Source organism: Pinus tabuliformis, chromosome 8 (assembly GCF_031772625.1).
Source record: "Pinus tabuliformis cultivar Carrire ecotype Pingquan chromosome 8, CPIR1, whole genome shotgun sequence".
Taxonomy (NCBI): Eukaryota; Viridiplantae; Streptophyta; class Pinopsida; order Pinales; family Pinaceae; genus Pinus; species Pinus tabuliformis.
The window spans coordinates 137,807,187-137,827,816 of NC_142294.1; positions in this window are offsets into that span (position 1 = coordinate 137,807,187).

Consider the following 20,630-nt stretch of genomic DNA (forward strand, 5'->3'; position numbering starts at 1 on the left):
GCAGTCTTGATGATATCCCATTCAATGCACAACAAGTAGAAAATAAACCGTTCAACATTCAATCACTGCGCCTTCTTTATTTAGTACTCAAGGCACCAAGTGCACATGGACAGAGGATGGCAGGGATTATGCATGGCATGAAAAAATTTCTGTCAAAAGAGAGGGGCATAGGATAGGCTGCAAAGAAAAAAATGGCAGAAAGGAGTTATAGGGGTAGACTGGAATGCCAAAAAAGGAGTTGGCTCTGATACCATGTCAAGCCAGGGGGTAACTCCTTAGATGAATTGTGTTTATTCATTAAAATTACTCATGGTTATATACATGAGGGAGTGACTCTTGGGCTTCACCTCCCGATGACTCTTTATTTTCGATTATTTACTATTTACATTATTTACAAGTCTTCACCCAATCCCAATGATTAGGTGTCAACGATATTTATGGACCATTAATGTCTCATTTTTTAAGGTAAACTACTCACAATTCAATCTTCATTATCTAGTTATAGCTTATGCAAATATTTAAACCTATCCATTTGGTATTTCCATTATGAGAACAAGTAGTGAGCCCTGTGATATCTTCAACTCCAAAGCCCACATCCTCGAAAAATGTAGCAAAATATGCAAAAACTTCTAATTAAACAAATTTGACTTCTTTGTGTGGTATCCATATTGTAGATAAAGTGGAAAATGAGTCATTGGTGGAGATCACAATCCTAGAGATCACTAATCTTCATCACAACTAAGAATTTATTGCTATTATCTATAGATTTAATGGTTATTAGCGTCCTTCAATGGATTCACTCATATTGCAGAAAGAATTGTGAGATATCCTCGATTTGTTCCAAGGTTTTTTTTTTTTTTTTAGTGTTTTGATACTATTAATTATAAGGAAGTTTTAGACAAGAGTCCTTGGTTTTGCGAAACATAAGACTATTTATTTAACTCCATTATTTCAAAAATTTGATCCAAGCTCTATGTCTATTAATTGGATTTCAGTTTGGTTCTATCTTCCTAATTTCCCCTTTAATTTTGCTATATGTTTATGATGGACGATCTTATGAATACTATGGATAGTTACATAAAATATATTCTGAGAAAGTTATAGTTGGACTATGCACATATACTTGACTTTGTGTTGAGATTGACCTTAGTAAGGATCTTCTCAAAATCTTGTGTTTGTTGATTCTCTTTATCCTTTTTTCTATTTTTTAACTAGTAGAAATGTCCACATTTTGTTTTAGATTTGGACCCTTTTTTCCATGAAGAATGGGCCCATGCATGAAGACAAGAACCTTGTAAATGTCTTGGAAGATAACAAATATGATGCCAATATATTGTATTCTCATAATCCAAGACCAGAGTCCATCTATTTTTTTTCTATTTGAGAATCCTTTTTTCTAGAAGACTCTTATTGAGACCTGTCTCAACACAAAGTCAAGCATATGTACATAGTCCAAATATAACTATTCAAGATATATTTTATGTAACTATCCATAGTATTGATAAGATCCTCCATCATAAACATATGATAAAAATATAAGGGCAAATTAGGAAGACAAAACCAAATTGACATCCAAGTAATAGATAGAGCTTCGATCAAATTTTTGAAATAATGGATCTTGGATTAAATTTTCAAAGCAATTGAGTTAAATAAATATTCGCATGCTTTTGAAAAACCAAGGACCCTCCTCTAAAACTTTCTTATAATTAGTATGATCAAAACACTAAACTATTAAAAAAAATCCTTGGAACAAATCAAAGATATCTCAAAATTCTTTCTTCAAGATGAGTGAATCTAATGAAGGAGGTTAATAACCATTAAATCTATAGACAATAGTAGTAGATTCATAGTTGTGATGAAAATTAGTGTTCTCTAACATTGTGATCTCCATCAATTACCCATCTTCCACTTTATCTACAATATAGGCACCACATAAAAAAGTCAAAATAATTGAACTAAAAGATTTTCCATATTTTACTACATCTTTCAAAGATGCAAGCTTTGAAACAAAAGATATTACAGGGTCCACTTCTCATTCCCATAATTGCAAACCAAATGGATAGTTTATAGATTCATAAGCTATAATTAAACGATAAAAATTAAGTTAAATCGTTTACTTTTAAAAAAATGTGACATTGATTGTCCTAACAACTCCCATTAAAACTCTAATTGTTTTATTAAATATGTAAAACTCCCATTAAAACTTTAATTGTTATATTAAATATGTGAAATTCCCATTAAAACTCTAATTATTTATTAAATAAGTGGCAACAACAATATTCCATTAAGAACCATAGCCATCAATGGAAATTTATTCTTGATAACAATAATGTCAACAACTACTTTAAATATGTGGTCATTCATCATATTTATTCTTGATAGCAAAAATGTCAACAACTACTTTAAGTGTATGGTCATTCATCATAACACTTCTAATAAGTGTTTTACACATGCTTAGGATGAAAAAATTTCTTTAAACACTTATGTAGACTTTAGACGGCACTCAAACCCATTCATTTGCTTGTAAAGATTTTTAGTGATAACTATGAAATTCTGTACACATCATAATTCTTTAACGATAAAATTAATGTAATTTTCATATATATATAATTTCATAAAAATATATATATATATTCAAAAAAAAATATCAAACTCAGTTTGTCAAACCAACATGAGGACAGCCATCTTTGGCTGCTATCCAGTTGACACATCACTGTTATCAAGGAAAACTGAAATAACTGGTGGTCTGTAAAGCATAGAGTTATTAATTTAGGATCTTAGAAGCAGAGCAGTTTTAATAAAATATTGTTATCCATTTAATAAAATAAATACTTTAAAATAGAGTGATTAATTTAATTGGAAGAAAACAAAGAGGAATATATATATATATATATATATCCACCGAAACAAATTGAAAAATAGATATAACGAAAATATTCTAGTATATCTTGAGGGATGAGTAAATTATAGCAACCTGACGTCATTGACTTCTGTAACCCATGGACGTGTGGTCTGACGTGGTAGGACGGTGGTGGATCCAATCAATGGCGAAACTTGAACGCAAAACAATGTCGAGGGTGTGAGGTCCAATGAATAGAAGACAACGTAGCTATATCTCACCGCTCATCTCTTCGTTGCGCTTTTCAATTGGTTGCGAACGAAAAGGACAAAAGGCAAAAAGGAAATGGGTATATTATATTTTTTAAATGGTCATTTTTGTTTTTGAAAATTTAACTAGGGAATAAAATATTAATGTGTATAAACAATTAATTTTTTTTTAAAGATTATTCTTTTATTAACGATGGTTAATAGTTTCAGTAATTTAATCCAACAAAATATACAGCAATATTTAATAATCTACGTATATAATGAATATGAATAATTAATAAGTAAGCAATAATATAAGTTAATTTGTATTAGAAAGTAGTAATTTGTTTTTTTTTTTTTTTAAACTTTAATTTTTGAAAAAATATTTACTGAATGGTAATAATAAAACTTACATGAATATATTTATAATTTTTTTTAATTGCTAAAGCGTATTGAAATGTGATGGTAAAGTGTAATGAAAATTATTATTATTTATGAATATGAATTTAAATTATTAAATTATTTCCAAAAAAATATTTCAAAATTAAAAATAATCTTAATCTATTTTTAATAATAATAATAATAAAACTTTATAATTATTAAAATTATTTTAATATACTTAGATGATTATAAAATTATTTTAATATAATTATATACATTTTAATAATGTGTAAAAAGAGTTTTGTATTAGAGATCAAAAACCCTTATGGCAATTCAGAGTATTATTACGTCCAAATTTAAAGGTTTATGGTTCAAATCTCATAGATGGCATTTTTCTTTGCGTTTGCAACTCGGGCATTGACTGTTATCGTAGAGGCCAAGAAGGATGTCGTCGTGCCCAAGGGGAGTTCACAGGATGAGGGCATCGATAATCTCTTGCAAGAAGACAACGATCTAATTAAAAAAACCCAAAAGAACGAGATCTAAATAGGACTATAATAGTTGTCGATGCCGCAAGGTTAGAGGACCCTAATCCTATGGCTAAAATTTATGGTGATATTTAGTGTCATTCAAAGGAAACAAGAGGCCCCCATACAGCTGAGGGTCAAGAAACCCTGCGTTGCTCCTTGCTTATAAGTTGTCAGGAGATTGTGTGCCAGATTCACCAACTTGTTATCAAATCTTTCTCAAGCTCCCCTCTAGGCAGTCACTGCTCATTAAGGTTTGCTCCTCAGATCTGGTTAGAGACCTCAAATTTTATTTACAACTTCGAGTGAGTATTCTCTTATGCATGCAACACTTGTTTTTCAAAGTAAGTAGTTGGACAATGCTCCTCCTCTCTCAATTCACAACAATAGTAAAGATGATATTGTTTTTATGGTTCTTTGTCTACGAAGGGGGACTAGAGGTAAGCCTTCCTCCTCTTAGACTTTTTCTTATAAAGTTGTCGTTCTCCCCCACTCCCCAAGGCAGAGCAAGCCCAGATGGCTCTTGGGCCATTTTTGGTGGAAAAATCTAAGGAAGTTCCCTCCTTAGAAATATCTCACTCATATTTGAAGGATCTTCATCCACTATATTTAGAGGTGGTTCTAATTTGTCGTTTTAATGGCTTCTAGCACCACACAACTGATCTCTACCAATGTATCCATTTCGTATGGACTAAGAATTGCAAGTTTATTTTATGCTCAAAAGGCTTCTTCATTGTGTTATTTGGGGAATCATAAGATTATCGTAAAATTTTATCTAAAGGGTCTTGGTTTTCGGGCAATGTTGGACTTCTTTTAACCCCTTGGTTCCCATGTTTTGACCCTTTCACAATTATCATTACCAAGATGGCAATATGGGTCAAGCTTCCTAATCTGAAAACTCCCTTGTGGCACTACGCAATCTTTCAGGGCATTGGAGACTCTTTGGGTTGCTACCTTACTATTGATGCCTTTCGTGGGCAGCTTGGTGTATACACCTATGGAATAATTTGTGTTGAAACCGGTACGAGTAAAGGTCTGCTAAACCAAATCAATATAAAATTGGAGGTTTTCACTAGACACGGGCTTTGGACTGTGAGAATATTGCGTTTTGTTGCCACTTTTGTTGCCACTTGGGTTTGTTGATATAAGGGTCCATATTCCTAGGGTTTAATATTATTCCCTTAGCTTTATAGACCCCTGGGTTTACCATGGTCGAATGTCGCATTGCCACAAAGATTGTCTCAACATGGAAATCAACCATGGTCAAACATGGTTCAACGTCACGTTTTGACAAAGATTGTCTCGATATGAAAACCAATCCTATTCAACTAAGTTTAACCATGGTCCAACGTTGCATTGTGATAAGGATTTTCTCTATATGTCAATCAACCACGATCAAACGTGCTTATTTTAGGGTTTATATACGTTGTGTTTATAATTTTTACCCCTTGGGTTTATTATTGCCTTTGGTTTATAATATCAGTACCTTTGGCTTATTGATCTAAGGGTTCACATTCCTAGGGTTTAATATTATTCTCTTAGGTTTATAGTCCTTCGATTTCTAGTATTAATCCCAAGTGTTGGGCAGCAGATCCCCCCATAGCATGTTTTTGGGGCTTAAAGCCCGAGTTTTGGTCAATGTAATGTAAAGACCCCGTGAAATGGAGGCGTGGAGCGCGAGAGTCTAGGATGAGTCATAGGGTTGTTCGCCCTAAAATAATGTAATTTAATGTAAAGTTGTGTCTGCCTACCCATGGTTCGTGGACCATGGGATTGTATAAATAGAGCGAGGCTCTAAGTGTAAAGATAGTTTTTGGGAAAAAAGCAAATAATAGATAGATGCGAAGGCATGGTTAGAAGATAGAAGTAGATTTGAAGTGTATTGGGTCGTAGTAGTAGGTAGAGGCTCTGCAGCTGAGAGCGCAGAGGCCTAGTAGACTCCGTAGCTAAGTGCCCGGACCCCTGCAGTGGAGTGTGCAGGGCGGAGTCGGGTCTGTATTGAACTGAACTTGAAAAGTATCATTACTAAAACTAAGTTGATTCGGCATATTGTGCATCTATTTCGTAGATCTATATTTGGATGTTATGCGTTAATGGTATCTGTTTATTTATATGCGCGCACTTGTATGAATGCTTATGTATGGAAAACTTCTAAGTAATTAGCGAACGTAACCTAATTAAGGGAGACGTGGGTAATTAACACTGGTCGCACTGCGGCTAGAGCCACGCGAAGTCAATACCACAGGATGCAGGGAGCTCGTTGGTGCGCGTAACCTAGTAAGTGCGAAGTTTGAATCGCGTACCTATCGCCCCATATCAGACATCCCCAAGGTGCGGAAACCTGGTTCCAGCACCCTCCCATACTACTTCAGGTGAGACCTCATTCCACGCTCCACCGACTGTTGCCGAAAGGGCCAGTAGTACTGGGATTTTCTTGGCTAAATCACTTCTGAACCTGGGTCAGGTCCCATGTAGCCAACAAATGGTTCCGTTTCCGGGACCGGGATCTGCCTAAGGGATGTCTAATGTCGTGCCACTGGAACCCAACAAAGAAGGAAATTGAAGAGTGGTTGGACAAGAAGATTCACGAGTTCGCAACACAGGAAAACATAACTCCACAAGTATTTGAGAAAAGGTGGTTGGATCGCTACGTGTATATAGAAATCCATGAGATTTTCTTTGCATCCTTTCCTTCTGAACTGTATGAGTGGATCGCAAGGTTAGTCAACAGCTAGGGAAGGTGTAGGCTCGACCAACCGATAGTGTGGACTCCGGAATTAGTGCGCAGACTAGAGGCATCAGAAGATAATATCGCACGAGCTGTGGACCATTGGCTCGACCGGATAATAGGGGGATTCATCACTGAGTTCGCGGTAGACACGACCGTGAGCTACAACGAAGCAGAACGACGTTTTCTCAAGGGACCGTGAGGTAAGTATATTAAATCTTTGAATACCTGGATTAAGATGTTGTTATGTGAAAAGCAGGTTATGTGAATACATTAATGTTTGGGACGACGCGGAGCGGAAAGATCTACAAAGGTAGCGGGGAATTAGAAAACAATCCCTTAATTTCACCTTCAAGAGAGAATGAGGAAGAGCTCGCTAAGGTCTTTCCAAGAAGTGCGGTCAGTTTGATAAGGCACTGCATTCCGCAGTTACCCCCTCCACCCATGCCACCACTCGCTTCACCTCCCTCACCTCCATCTTCACCCACTCCACCTCCACCACCCCCATAGTTTAGCATGGCGAGCGTGATTAAACTACCCATATTCAGAGGTGTAGGGAATGAAGATCCGGACCAGTTCTGGTTCGTGGTAAGAGCAGTGTGGGAAGTGCAAGGAGTCACGGACGACAACATTAAGAAGGCTACATTGGTAAGCACGATGCAGGATCGCACATTGACATGGTATATCAAGCACTCTAACAACCACCCAAATGCAAGGATAATAGAGATCCAGAATGCGTTGAACAGAGAATTTAGCCTGCTGAAATCAGAGACATAGTCAATCATCGGGTTTAAAGAGATCGCGATGCTTCCAAGCGAGACCCCCTGGGATCTGGATCAATGGCTGAAGAGTATGATCCGCGAGGCCAATATGATGCTAACAGATGCCCAGCATCGCGCATGGTTTGTGGCATCCCTAACACCGCACTTGAGGATGGCGTTGTCACAACCGAAACTTTCCAACCAGGCTGAAGCGTTGGAAATGGCGATGAGGTTGCATGAGACCCCATTACAAGACCCTAGGTTGGGAGTTCAACAAATCCACACACAACTACAGAATCTATGCTTGGAAATGCAAAGTTTGAAGCAAGATAGGGCACTGTGGCCAGAAGCGCGCGAGGAAGTATGGTGCATAAAATGCAAAGGCTAGGGCCATGACAAGGACCACTGTCCAATATTCGTGAACTACTTGGCAGGAGGGGGACCAATGTTGTTGAGACCAGAGGCACAGGCAAGGCTGAGTGCGACACCCGCGTTATGGTGCGCGATCTGTCAGATAGGAGGAAAACACACAATAGACAATTGTCATTTATTGCAGAAGTATACACAAACTCCCCGACAGTTGTTTTGTATTTCTGCAGGTCGGTAGGCCACGATGAGCGCACTTGTCGTAGCTACGAACTAATGATGGATCAGACCCCAGCCTATAGGATGCAGACATAAATGCGAGCCCTCGCCCAGCGGCGGGGATGGCGTGCGCTGGATTTTCGAGGTGAGGTCAAGGATGAGGAGGAATGGGACCAGGAAGGGGTCGCGGACAGTTGATTTGTTACAATTGTGGAGGACCAGGGCACTATGCCTGCGAATGCACCAACCCGACAAGGATATCCTGTTCGTACTGTGCTCAGTTTGATATTGAAATGATAGATTGTCCTACATTGATCACACAGATGCGTGAAAAATGGGTACTCCAGCGTCCTCCGACTCAGAATATCCAAGATGAGGTCTGAACTGCGCGAAAGAAGACCTAAATGTAAACATGATGCTCAGAAGCGGTGTGACCACAAGGGAGGATAAAGGGAAGCAACACGAGGAAGATACATGGGTTCGCAAGGATCCTGCAAAGGAACCTGAGTTTGACTTAGAATGCGCAAGGGAGATGTTCATGGAAGCTAAGAAGAGCTTCGTGGAGGCCTCCACTTTAGGGATAAGGATCAACCAGAGCCAGGGATGGATCCTTCTATGTTTACTACCTTTCTGGAGACATGCATGAAACTGTTGCGCGACAACAACGCAGTTAAGGGACTATAGGAGCTAATCACTAGGTGCGCAGGGTCAGGAGAACCGCACGTAGTCTGGAAACTAGGAAAGCGTGCATTGCGCACTGGGAGGGAAATGATATTGACTGCATAGATTGGTGAGTATGAAATGGATCAAGTAATCCTAGATTTGGGTTCGGACGCAAATGTGTTACTGAAGCAAACATGGGAATGCATGGGTAGGCCCGCATTATAGTGGTCCCCTATTTAATTACGAATGGCGAACCAACAGAAGATTCTGCCCATGGGGAGGTCGCAAGGGGTGACAATTGATATTGAAGGCGCGAGCACACAGATGGATTTTGAAGTAATAGAGATTGTTGATGACATCAATCCCTATCCCGCATTGTTAGTAATAGACTGGGCCATTGATGTGAACAGAGTCATCAACCTGAAGAAGCAAAAGATGATATTCGAAAAAAATCACTACGCGTGGTAGTCCCGCTGGACCTAGCCGAAGGAGCGCGCTACACTGAACTAGTGCACGACGATGAAAGCAACGATGAGATGGATTGTATTTACCAAATAACGGCGCGAGACCAAGATTGGGTGAATCCGACTGCAGATGGGAGGATCTTGTGGGAGCGCAAAAGCTCCTACACTTCGGATTTAGACGAAGAAGTAGAGCGTTGGCAGAATCGGTTGAGTGAAGTAACAACGCTGAATTGCAACATGATGATTAGATCACTGCCTTGCGTAATAACAGAGGCCCGAGATCTGTCAACATATGATGGATTGACAACGGTGGATGAATTATTGAGCAAGTTTGAAAGCGTAGTACTGGAACAACAGTGATTCGATGCGTTGAAGTGGGCGATGCGCGCAACACCTATGCGTTGGTGGGAAACATATCAAGGAAGTTTTGAGGACTGGCGCGGATGTAGAAGGATGATGCACCTACGATTTGGGAAACTGCAGCTATGATTACAAGACAAATACGATGGACGAGATGACCCACGCATGCACCTTGCGAACTGGGCCAAGGCCTATGGAAAATAACCACAGCCTGAATGGGTACAGTTATTCTACCATACCCTGGATGTAATACCCATGAACTGGTATACTGAGACAGAACTCCGACATGGTACGGGTAAGTGGAATGTCTTGCATGAATGATTTTTGTTAACATTCACATTTGAAGACCGATGGTCGGATACTGTTGACGATGCGCTACAAGCAGTAAAAGTCGCCATCTTCAAAATACCACAAGAGCCATTAGAAATGTTGCAGCCAGAATGGGCGGTACAGTTAAGTAGCGTGCTGGAGTGTTATAACGTGCAGGTGGAGGAGGATGATGATGACCCCCAAAATATTGATATTCCATAAACCAAAGGCTGACACGAGGTTCGAGGACCATCAATTGAGAATCCTGACATCACTGCACCACTCAAAACAAAGCAGGTAAACATTGGCACAGAAGTGGAGCCGAAGTACGTGACGCTCAGGGACTATTGGGATGATGCTACGGTAGATAAGGTCACCGAGTTACTCCGTGAATATCAAGACTTGTTCTCGACCAAAATCACGGACTTAAAAGGGATCATTGGCGACTTAGGGATGATGAAGATCACTCTGAAACCGGACGTGAACCCAGTTAAGCAACAACCTTACCGCTTCAATCCCAAGTATAAAGAAAAGGTCGGCGACGAATTAGACAAAATGCTCGCAGCCGGAATTATTGAACCAGTGGAAGAATCCAACTGGGTGAGTCCTATGGTAGTGCAAGAGAAAAAACAGAAGGGCGAAATAAGAATATGTGTGGACCTTAGGAAGCTTAACGACGCCTGTGTTCATGATCCATTCTTGACACCGTTCACAGATGAAGTATTGGAAAATGTTGGCGGTCAAGAAGCTTATTCATTCACGGATGGCTTCTTAGGGTACCATCAAATCAAGATCGCGCCGGAAGATAGGAGAAAAACAACCTTCGCAACAAATGGGGCTGCTTTCAATACACCGTTATGCCCTTTGGACTGAAGAACGTGCCAACGATATTCTTGTGCATAGTGGTGGCGGCGTGCAAAGAATACATCCACAAATTCTTGGAGGTCTATCTGGACGATTGGACTGTCTTTGGATTAGTTAAGCACCATGTAGCAAGCTTACGGTTGATGCTTGATACTTGCCGCCGACACCATATTGCGCTGAACCTTAAAAAGTGCACCTTCCTCATTCCCTTTGGCAACTTGCTAGGCCATGTGGTCTGCAAACAAGGCCTGATGGTAGACCCTGCGAAGATTTCTGTTATTCTAAATATGGAAGCACCACGCAGTGTCAAACAGTTACGCGCTACTTTGGGGCACACTTGCTACTATAAGAAGTTTATCAAGAGTTATGCCCAAATAACCACGCTGATGGAAAAGCTATTGAAAAAATATGTGACATATTGTTGGAATGATGATTGCATGAAGAGTTTGGATGTCCTAAAGGGGAAGCTAGCTTCCGCACCAATTTTGGTCTTCCCGGAATGGGACGTAGAATTTCATGTACATGTTGATGCGTTGTGTATCGCGCTGGGAGCCGTACTCACGCAGGAGGGTGCGGAGGGTGTGGATCACCCGATCGCATTTGCAAGTTGAAGATTGTCCAAAGCAGAAAAGAATTACTCTACCACCGAACGCGAGGGGTTGGCAATGGTGTACACGCTACAGAAATACCGACACTATTTACTTGGAGGACATTTCAAGATGTATACCGATCGTTCCGTGTTGAAATACTTGGTGAACAAACCTGTGTTGGGGGGGCACATATGTAGATGTCCCTTACTGTTTCAAGAATATGATTTTGAGGTCATAGTCAAGCCGGGATGCTTAAACACAAGACTAAACCACTTGTCACGAATTGAGACGGGCGAGGAACCAACATATTTGGAGGAGGGACTACCTGATGCATAGATCTTCGCAGTATGCGTCACGGACAGACACTTCGAGGATATAATCCATTTTCTAACAACAGGGACTGCACCGAAGGAGTACTGAATCCAACAGAGGAAGGAATTGGTGGTACGCGCGGTGGAATTTTCTGTCATCGCAGGGCACCTTTACAAGATGGGCAACAATGAGATATTGTGAAGATACATACCTAAATTTGAAAGGGGTCAGATCCTCGCGAAAGCACATGGGGGTGCTACAGGAGGACACTATGCAGGACATGCGACCACACAAAAGATTCTTCGTGCAGGGTTATGGTGGTCGACCCTGCACCAGGATTCGAAAGCGCATTGTAAGGCTTGTGATATATGTCAAAGGATGAGAAAGCCATCACGAAGGGACGAGATGCCATTAAATCCCCAAATGACACTGCAACCATTTGATAAATGGGCAATCGACTTTGTAGGCCCAATCAAACCTAAGGGAAAGACAGGTGCACGCTACATCATCATTGCGACGGAGTACATGACACGATGGGTGGAAACACAACAGGTCAAGAATTGCACGACTTCCATGACTGCAAAGTTTTTGTTTGAAAACGTGTTGACACGATTTGGCTGCCCGAAAATCTTAATGAGCGATCGTGTAACACATTTCTTGAATGAAACCATCAGTGCACTCACGGAAGAGTTCCAAGTTTATCACCAGAAAAGTACACCATACCACCCACAGGCTAATGGAACAGTAGAAGCATTCAATAAAATATTGGAGATTGCATTGACCAAAATATGTAACGCGCAGCGGAACGACTGGGACCTGCGCATACCCGCTGTGTTATGGGCGTACAGGACAACATGTAAGAAATTGACGGGACAGACACCATTCCGGTTGGTCTATGGTACAAAAGCAGTCATGCTAATGGAATATATCATACATAGTCTGTGAATAGTAGCACTCACAAGCATGTCAGACCGCGAAGCTCTAGAAGAAAGGCTTGTGCAATTAGAAGAACTCGAGGAAGAACGATTTCTGGCTGGATTTCACCAACAGGTACAAAAGCAACATGAGAAAGCCTGGCACGACCACCATATCAAGTTGCGCACCTTCAAAGTAAATGACTTAGTGCTGCTGTATGACAACAAGTTCGAAAAATTTCCCGGAAAATTCAGAATGCACTGGTTGGGACCATATGTGGTAAAAGAGGTTACAGACGGAGGCGCGATCCAACTAGTTAAACTTAATGGAGAACCCTTCCCAGGAAAATTAAATGGTAGTCGCTTGAAGCCCTACACGGGTGGGCCAGCTATTTGACTAACCGACTGAAGCACAGTCTTCGCGACCCAAGGAGTCTGACAGGGGCGCAAGACTATAAACACAAGCACTAGAAGCCGGTACCAAACAAAAGACACGAGTCAGACGTGGATGATTCAGAAGCAGGACTAGAGCAGATTCAGCAGACGGCAGAACCGAGTGCTGCGAACCTTCGCGTAGCACAGGCACAGTTGAAGGGGCTTCAAGCAAAGATCGCCGCACCAGCAGAGTGACTGGGGACGAGTTACGATGATTGTGCTGGGGGCCTGTTGGGCAGTGGATCCCCCCATAGCATGTTTTTGGGGCTTAAAGCCCGAGTTTTGGTCAATGTAATGTAAAGACCCCACGAAATGCGGGCGCAGAGCGCGAGAGTCCAAGATGAGTCATAGGGTTGTTCGCCCTAAAATAATGTAATTTAATGTAAAGTTGTGTTAGGGATTATATAAATAGAGCGAGGCTCTAAGTGTAAAGATAGTTTTTAGGAAAAAAGCAAGTAATAGATAGATGCGAAGGCATGGTTAGAAGATAGAAGTGGATCTGAAGTGTATTGGGTCGTAGTAGTAGGTAGAGGCTCTGCAACTGAGTGCACAGAGGCCTAGTAGAGTCCGCAGCTGAGTGTGCAGACCCCTGCAGCTGAGTGCGTAGGGCAGAGTCGGGTCTATATTGAACTGAACTTGAAAAGGATCATTAATAAAGCTAAGTTGATTCGGCATATTGTGCATCTATTTCGTAGATCTATATTTTGATGTTATGCGTTAATGGTATCTATTTATTTATATGTGCGCACTTGTATGAATGCTTATGTATGAAAACCTTCTAAGTAATTAACGAACAAAACCTAATTAAGGGAGACTTGGGTAATTAACACTGGTCGCATTACGTTAGAGCTGCGCGAAGGCAGTACCACAGGACGCAAGGAGCTCGCTGGTGCGCGTAACCTAGTAAGCGCGAAGGTTGAATCGCGTACCTATTGCCCCATATCAGACATCCCCAGGGTGCGGAAACCTGGTTCCAGCACCCTCCCATACTACTTCGGGTGAGACCTCAGTCCACGCTCCGCGGACTGTTGCCGAAAGGGCCAGTAGTACCGGGATTTGCTTGGCTAAATCACTTCTGAACCTGGGTCGAGCCCCACGTAGGCAACACCAAAGGTTCGTTATTCCTTTGGGTTTATAATATCAATCATGGTCAACCATGGTATACCATGTTTTATAAATTCAATGACGATCAACCATGGTCCAATGTCGCATTGTGACAAATAAGGTCTCAATATGAGAATCAACCATGGCCAACCATGGTCCAATGTCGCATTGTGACAAATGTTCTCTCAATTTGAAAATCATTCATGGTCAACTATGGTCAACCATGGTCTACCGTCACATTGTGACAAGGATTGTTTCAAAACAAAAATCAACCATGCTCAACCATGTTCAACGATGTTTATTTTAGTGTTTATAATATTTATCTTAGGATTTATATACCTTGGATTTATAATATTAGTCCCTTAGGTTTAATATTATTCAACCATGGTCAACCATGTTTTATAAAATAATTTGTGGTCAACCATGGTTAATCGTGGTCCAACTTGCGAGAAAGATAAAATCGATCATTGTCCCAACCATGGTCCAACGTCACATTATGACAAAGCTTGTCTCAATATGATAATCATAGTCAACCATGTTTGATAAATTCAAACATGGTCAACCATATTCAATCATACTCAACCATAATTAACGGTTAATTATTAATTATTATTAGTAAATTACTATAAACAATATTATTAATAACTATTATTATTATTAACATAAACTAATATTATTATTATTAACCTAAACTAATATAAATACTCTGGGGAGGCTGTGCAAGGAGTCCGATCAGTTCGCCACGGAATGGTATATGTGCACAGCAGAAGGACTAAAACCAGGTCTGCAAAGAATTGTAGCTTCACTGCCCTCTCTCAGTCACGCTCTCAGGGCCCATCCACCTCTGAAATCCACCCTCGCCTCTCAGAGCAGGTTTCAATGAGTAGCGCCCCCTTGTGCAGCCGAGACACGAGTGGATCAGCGTGTCATTAGTGTGCGCGTGGTTTGAGATAAGAGCGATTTTACCATGCCATCCATGTATCCCTCTTCGTTTTTAAGGTCTTATTCGGAGAGAAGGATGCCTGATTATCCGAGGAATCAAGAATCAACTGCTGGTTCTCAGTAGGAGCGCAAGATATATTTGCAATCTCTGCGGCAAACATTGAAAAGGCTCACTGGCAGAAACAGAGAATGGGCAGATAATTCGCAGAGCGGGCGGGCTTCTTCCAGGAGGGTTGTAGATAACTGATATAGCGGAAGGGGGTCATCCATGAGGGCTGTAGATAACTCACATAGCGGAAGGGCGCCTTCCATGATGGCTGTAGATAACTCACAGAGCGGGCAGGGGTCTTCCATGAGGGTTGCGGAGGAGAGTTGGGGTCCTATTACTGCATAACAAGCTACTATGCAACCAACTCAATACAGCCAGCGTGCTTAATTGGGTGCTAACAATTTCTTTGCATTGCAACCCTTTTGATGAAATCAAGCTGGACAGTAAAGCTAAAGCTACCACTAAAGCTTAGCGTTTGTTGAAATATTTCAGTGAACAATCTGCAAGCAAGAATTATTGACTGGATTATACTAAATGTAATGTTACAAGACTTGGATGAAGAGCAATGATGAGGTGAAGGAGCAGTATTGGACGATTCCCAATTTAGGGTGCCGGGAAAGAAGGAAAAAATTGTCACCGAAAGGAACTGCCATTCATTGGTCTCTTGATGTGCTCTTCAAAAAGCTGATATTGTCTAGCAAAGCCTTTAGCTGTTAGGCCAACAGCTACAAGTAGACCTGTGAGGAATTTTTGGCTTCATTGATAGCTATGAAACTCTGCTTAACTTTTGAACTACCATAGTTTAGTTTAAAAATTAAAATAAAAAAGTTGTGAGTGCTTTTCAGGAATAGTTTATTAATAAGTTAAATTGACAAATGCATTATTGAGCAGAGAGGCTCATTCTACAGTCTAGTATGATTTGCAACATTGTCTGTCCATCATCAAAGTTGAAAGTCCAGTATGATTTTCAACCTTGTCCATCCATCATCAAAGTTGAAATTTTGTTCATTTCTGCCCAAATAAAAATTTTAAGAATTAGAAATTAGATCCCTCTCGGCTCATATTAAATCTGTATTTAAAATGAATCTATATTGGTTTCTAAACAAATAAACTGTGTGATATACTTGTAGAGATGTGTAATTTATAATATTTTTTCCCAAAGCCTAGGATTCCACAGTCTTATTATTAAAAAAAATAATCCTGCTGTGGGTTTCCACTGTCCCACTGTAAAGAAAACCAAAAAAGGGTTGCTAATTCGTAATGATTAACTCTAGTGTGCATTCTGATGATCCAATGGGCAGCTTGTAGTGCTAAAAATTCAAATCCATTTGATTTAGTAATTAATAACCCCTGCAGCGGAAAAGATAAGACATATTTATTGGCATATAACCTATTAACTTGTCTTTAATGCCACAATGTTTGCATAAATCCTCTTTTTCTCTTCTAAGTTTGCAACATGCTATGCTTCCAACTTCATCATCTATGTGTTCTTGTCAATCAAACCGTGCTGGATATTCTCAGGCTGAGGAATGTGAGGTTCTTGTTCTCCCAGTTTGTCTGTAAGCATCTGTGAGTGATTTGATGCTTGGATAGAAGGGTTCCTTTAGGTGTGAGACATGATTTAATTACCACAAAATGAGGTGGCTGGAAGTGCCCCCAAACTGGCACTGTTCATTGCTTTATAGATCGTATTGTGTGTTGAATCATAGGAAGCTTGGTACCTCTCTACCCTGTATCTAGCCAATGATACGGGAGCTGAGGTAAACTTGAATGGAACTTCACATTCTAACGGGTTTAAGAATGGGAAGAGGCAAGCTGCGATATTGTCCATAAGAAAACAGGGTTGGCCTGACCGAGGAATGCTCGTAGCTAAAGGGTATTATGGTAGTAGGTGAGTGCTGGAGGCGTGGATTTGATAAATTTGACCAAAAAATAGGGAGGACAAGGTGCGGTTCACATGGGTTGTTGTAAAGGTATTTTGTTCATTTTACATAAATTCCATAATCTTTTAGAAATTTGCTAAATATGATGTGATATGTTAGGGCAGAATATGCACATGAGTGCATGATGTAGCAGTCGGGGATGTCGGTTTGCACGCACCCCGGAAGCATTCGAGTCCTGTGGCACTGCGCAGATGCTGCAGCGTATTTGGTCCTATGGCGTATATTCCGGTACCACTGTTGTAATGTGAATGTCCCGATGTGATAGTTGTCAGCTTGTCCTGACACACATATGTACAGAAAAGAGGGCCCATAAATGCTTCTAAAGGGAACTAGCCCCACCCATTTAAAAAAAAAAAAATGTTAGGGCAGAATATCTTGTGTGTTGACTATCTTGTCGGTTCGGTTGTAATAAGTATTAGTTATTTTTTTTTTTTTTTTTTTAAATTATTGAAATTTTGTTAAGATTTTGATAAAATGGGATTTTTTTAAATCCATGTCACAGTGGTCAAACTTCATGGTTTTGATTGTCTCAAAAGTAACTTTTGACCATCTGGACAATTCCTCTCCTCAACCATTTTTGGCTATCCAGACGATTCCTCACCTCCTGAGACACTTTAGTTATTAGTCCCTGCCTGGGACTAATAGCGATCGATCGATTGTTGACCATACATTAACCGGTCCTTTGACCAAAAAAATTTGTGCACTATCAAAGTTTAACCAAAGTTTATCTCTGCAAATATCGGTGTAAGAAATTTATAACCAAAGTTGTGAATTGGAGGTCTTATTGCACGCTTCACGTGCCCCGATGTTATTTCAGCGGGGACAAATTATTTTACCGTAAGTTTTATGTTCAGGGTGCCTATTTTCCTTTCCTGCATGTTCTTCTCCGTGCCCTGCATGAGCGCCTTGCATGCAGCCAGTGCCAGATGTCTCTCGCTCGGGCTATCAATTCTCCGCAGAAGGCAGCTACCAGCAGCTTGGGAGAGTAGTTCAACATGGGCTTTTCTCCTCGCTCGGGCTATCAATTCTCCGCAGAGAGTTTTCCTATTCCGAAATTTGTTCAACCCTTCAGTTCTTCCATGTTTATTGCTTGGACATTTAACGGAATTGAAGGCAGTGACTGCAGGTCCATCAACCGCACAGGCTTTCTGGGGAATCTTACAGTCAAACTCCCTCAAGTTCTGTTGTTAATTCTAGGTATGGTCTTTGCCTCTCCATGAGCGGACACACTACCTTATTTTCAGTTAAAGTCTTCGGTGGTTGTGTTGAGGGTGACTGCAGTACATTGACACCCTTTGCTACATGCAGACCAACACGGCGACGGGAGGTCCGACATAAGTAAGCGGGGCTTTTTTTTTACAAAATTAACTCTAGCAAATGTTTTTTTTAGTTGCATGCCTAGAACAAACTAATTGATTCCACCAATGTGGTGAATATTTTTCTGCAGGTAAATTCCCTGATTGGTTCTTGGGCGAGTTTTCTAATCTTCTCGAGGGCCTCTCATGCTTATACAAAGTGCTTGTTTCCTCCAGGTGCTACTTTCGACCTGTTTTCAGTAGTCCCAGCAATTTAGAGTTTAATAACTTATTCGAGGGTTGTTCAGACTTGCAAATTTCCATGATATCTTATTGTTGTTTTATGTCAGGACCTATGACGCTTCAAGTCGATTGATAGTATTGGCTTGCGTCTCGAAGGGGTTTCTTTACACTGAGTTATGCAAAACCTCTGTTATTCTCAGTGTATAATTGAATATCTAGACAGTTGACATGTATACTTATTATCCAAGAGGTTTTTCGACCATTTTACTTCTATATTGACTGTAAAGTTTATATGTATATGGTAGCTCCTTTGATTTTTTTTAATACAACGTTCACTATTGTTTCGACATGTTTTTAAAAGGAGTTTTTGACAACATTGCCTTCTCTATATCATTTTCTGTATGTACTCAATAGTTCTTTTCTTGGCTCTGCAATAAGTTTGTCGATGTTCTTATGGAATTTGGCCTTATCGCATGAGAGGATTTTCCCGCTTAGTTTTAAAACCAAACTATTTGTTTTATGATTAAATTGACGCATGCATAATGACAATTCCTACTTAGCATCATAATTGTCTGCTCATAATATTAGAGGGTTTGTTCTCTGTGTTTACTAATTTATTATTTGTAAAGAATAAATAGCAGACCACAAAGAAGCCAAACAGTTGATGGCCATTGTCACATTCTATTTACTGAGGGGTAATTGAGAGGCATGTTCTCTAGCCTCAACGATATTTCTTTATTTATTTTTATGTTTTTTAGTTTTCAGAAACAAGGTGGGTTCTGTATTTTTGCATGTTATATTTTTATACTTTATGGGCCTAAAGGCAAAAGTTTTCAATTATTCAATGAAGGTCTAGTAAATTAACACTCATGCTCTGTATTTTTTTTTTCCTAAGTTGATTTCCTGCCAATTGAGTAGACCCAGAGTATATAATCGCTGGGTTTAAAGCTTTTAATTAGCCATACCATCTATTGGTTTTCTTTCCAAAGCCACGGTTATGTAGTCATTTTGGATAAACTGATAAAACAAAATGAGTGAAATACCATTTTTCACAGAATGAATGGCACCGACTCCCTCGCGATGGCAATGCTCCTTGCAAAACCATTTCTGTATAAGTAGAAAGAACTACATTTTTAATATGCCCGATTAATCTCACTAAATAATCATATTGAGAATAAACAGACATAGGCAAAGTAATTCTATAGGGAGTATAAGAAAAATACTTTACTAATGGAGAAATTGAATTTGGTCACTGGCAGTGAAAACTGAAGAGCGTCGAGAGGTGAGTATCGACAGAGAGATGGATTTCACCACCAAATACATTGGTAACTCTATTTCACTGTTATCACAAATGAAGAAAAGTAAATTAAGCGAGAATTTCATCGTTTATCCTTTCGAATGATTTTCAGGGATGAGAGCCTGCAAACAATATTTTTGTTCTACAAAGAAAAAGCCCAGTTCAGGAATAATGTATCAGGCATGTTATTCATGTTATTGCATTTGAGAAGAATATAGACATTTAGTTGCCACATGAAAGTGGAATAGTTGATCACTCATGCATTTAGAGCTCCTTTTTTCAGAGATAAACAAATCCTTTGTTTTGTCGTTGGAAGACAAAGTGCTCGACATGTGTTCAGACAAATGCAGGAGTAAGTTGTCTATTCATATTGGCCCATCGCGATAATGGGAATATATATACTTTGTGTATATATTTCATTATAGAAAACCCATGGACTTGCGGCTCAGCCGGTCCTGCTAATAATAAAGCTTAATAGACTCATTTACATAGCATGCTCAGATATAGTAAATGAATATAAATTGCAAAATCTGTGAAGCAATTGTTGCGTGCCTGAATGTACTGTACAAATTATTCCACTACCTTAATGATCACTGGAAAGCCAGGCCCAACAATGCATATAAATCATTCACAACAGAACTGTTTGGTCCTGGTAACCAAAGCCACCTAACAGTGCAAGTGAAAAGTCTTAGCCTTCTTATATGTTACATGCGTTGTAGCTAGGTGACCCGCCTAAGCGGGAGTGGAGGCAAAGTAGCTTACCTGCCCTCACTCTCT